This window comes from Ammodytes marinus (genome assembly GCF_949987685.1).
Source record: "Ammodytes marinus genome assembly, chromosome: 16".
Lineage (NCBI taxonomy): Eukaryota > Metazoa > Chordata > Actinopteri > Uranoscopiformes > Ammodytidae > Ammodytes > Ammodytes marinus.
Window position 1 is genome coordinate 17,670,693 of NC_137220.1, and position 2,538 is coordinate 17,673,230.

The following is a 2,538-nucleotide window of genomic DNA, read 5'->3' on the forward strand; positions in this document are numbered from 1 at the left end:
TTGACTCTGTGGCAGTGTTGCAACAACTATTTGGACAGATTGCCCTGATATGTCCCACATAGATTCACAGTCCCCTGATGAAAGAATACTAATGACTTTGGTGTTCCATGGACTTTTGAGTGTGTTGAGTGAAATCTGCTGCAGAATTTCATGTTTTCTCTGCAGGCTGGGCTGTAGTTTTTCTTTTCTTTTCTTGCCCCATCATCACACAGGTCAAAATTCCACTTTGATCAACAAACTGTTTGTATTCTATTTAAAATATTATATTATATTTTTCTATCTATTTGCTTAAGAGGGACAATTCATTAATGGCCATTTATTAAACTATTGTAAAATGCACCCAGTTATGGCCAAATGGCTACTTGCCATTGGAAGTCACCCTGTCAGAACGTATAATGCAATTTTTTCCTTCTGAAAGGAATGTTGGATTAGCTTAGCCTGGCTCCGCCCGCCCGCCTACTTCCGGCCAAATTTCATTTTTCCTTCAGTAGTCAGTCTGGGTGTACAGTGCATTTTCCCAGTTCTCCGGAGAATCTACAGTCGTCCAATCAGCGAACAGAGCGAGTGGCTGAGAACGATGACGTCGAAGTCGCGCTCCAGTTTCAGTTGAATGCTGCGTTCCTTTATACTCGGAAGAAGGAGATTTCCGACTTGGTAGTTCCGAGTTCCGACCTGTCTGTGTTCCAGTGCATCTGCTCGCGAAAGTATGGACGCCTAAAACCTTTCTCGTCCAAATAACTAAACGTTAGGCTCTAACAAGTTACTGTTGCCAGGTACCGGTAGATTCATAGATTACAATATGTAGTGAAGTCGGAAATTTCCGAGTTCCCTGTCCAACTGGAACGCACCGTCAAAGCCGGCTCATGACACAAGTGACGACCAAACGTGATGCGATTGGTTGGCTAATCCAGAGTGGCACTGGGCAGATCCAATAGTTTTAAACTTCGACAGACACCCGCCTCCAAGTGAGTGAACGTTTGCCAATTACAGCACTTCCAGACCTTCTGTACAAATGAAATGAAGTACGATGGTCTGGTTGGACCAGGCTAGGATTAGCTTATAGTATAATAAAAATACAAGTTCAAGAAACAATAGCATACAATAAACACCGACATAGGCTAACCTACCACAATATAAAAGACCAAATGTTGAACCAATATAATACAATACAGGTTCCAGCTGACAACTGATGACATCCACATCAGCCTCCACTTTGTCTAGTGCTCACTCACATGCTTAACTAACCGGTGAACATGAACATTATAACTGCGTAATGTCAGCAGGTTAGCATTGCCACTGACGTTTGCAAAGCCTGGCTATTGACTCTCAGTTGTGTGTAGTATTTTACACCTTGTGTCTTCCCTCGCATTCTCCTTGTCTATTCTTCTCCACGTCATCCCCTGATCTCCCCTCTTTTATATTCTTATCAAGGTAACATCTGTCTTTCTTTCCTTGTGGGCTAAACATCTCTCTCTCTGTCTCTCTGTCTCTCTCTCTCTCTCTCTCTCTCTCAGCTGGGTACTGCCAGATGTCTGTTTCGTCATGGTCTATGATGGGTTTCTCATTTCCTTCATTTCATCATTCATTCAGGTGAGATGAGTCAAAATCACACGCTGTGCCGCAACGGGCAGGTTGTCTCTGTCCATCTCAATCTCATCCTAAACCTATACATTCAAGCTAGTTTTAGTTCTTGTAGAAGTACCTCCTAGCATTTTTACAAGTAACTTTCCACTGTTTTCTTGAAACCTAGCAAAGATGTTGAATGCATTGTCTAGTTAAACAACAACGAGTCAATGGGACTCAATGCCAGAAGCACTATGTCAAATCAGATTGGTTCTTCTTTAAGTCATTTTCACCATCGTCATTTTCAACAAAAATACCAATTGGTCCAGGTCTTGTCGATATCACAAGTGGATTTTTTTTAAATCTATAAATTCATTCACATTAATTGTTTCAAGACATCTTATTCCACTTCATCACCCTCAAAAAAAACTTTCTTCAGAAGGCACTTCATGGTCTCCAGATTACAGATGTAATTACACACTGCGTCAGTCCCACTCTGCCAGCTCCACAATTTGAAAGATGCTTATAGGGTGAGTGAGTTTGTGAGTGAGAGAGGGAGGGGGAACGGGAGTGAGAGAAGAAGGTGTGCCCTTGGGTCTGAAACTTCTTATCCATTTCATGCCAGAATGATGTTCCAGCATGTCCAAAAGTAGTTCTCTCTCATCTCCACATCGGGACTGGAGCCAGACTCACTGGACAGCAGAGTGATTCCTAACCGTCTATCTGTCATATGCGTTTTGTGTGGCCTGATCCCCTCCATTCTATTGCTTTGTTTCTCCATTTTTCTTTTCTTTTCTTTTCTTTTTTTAAATTAAGATTTTGCTAATTTGTGCGTGTGGCTCCTCTCCATCCCTTTGAAGCCACAGAGACAATGCGTCCCTGCAACCCAAATTAACACCCGCATCTATCTCGCTGCCTCCACATCCAACTCATCCCTCTCATTTGGCTCTGTCCTGCTCTGTCTCTCTCTCTGTC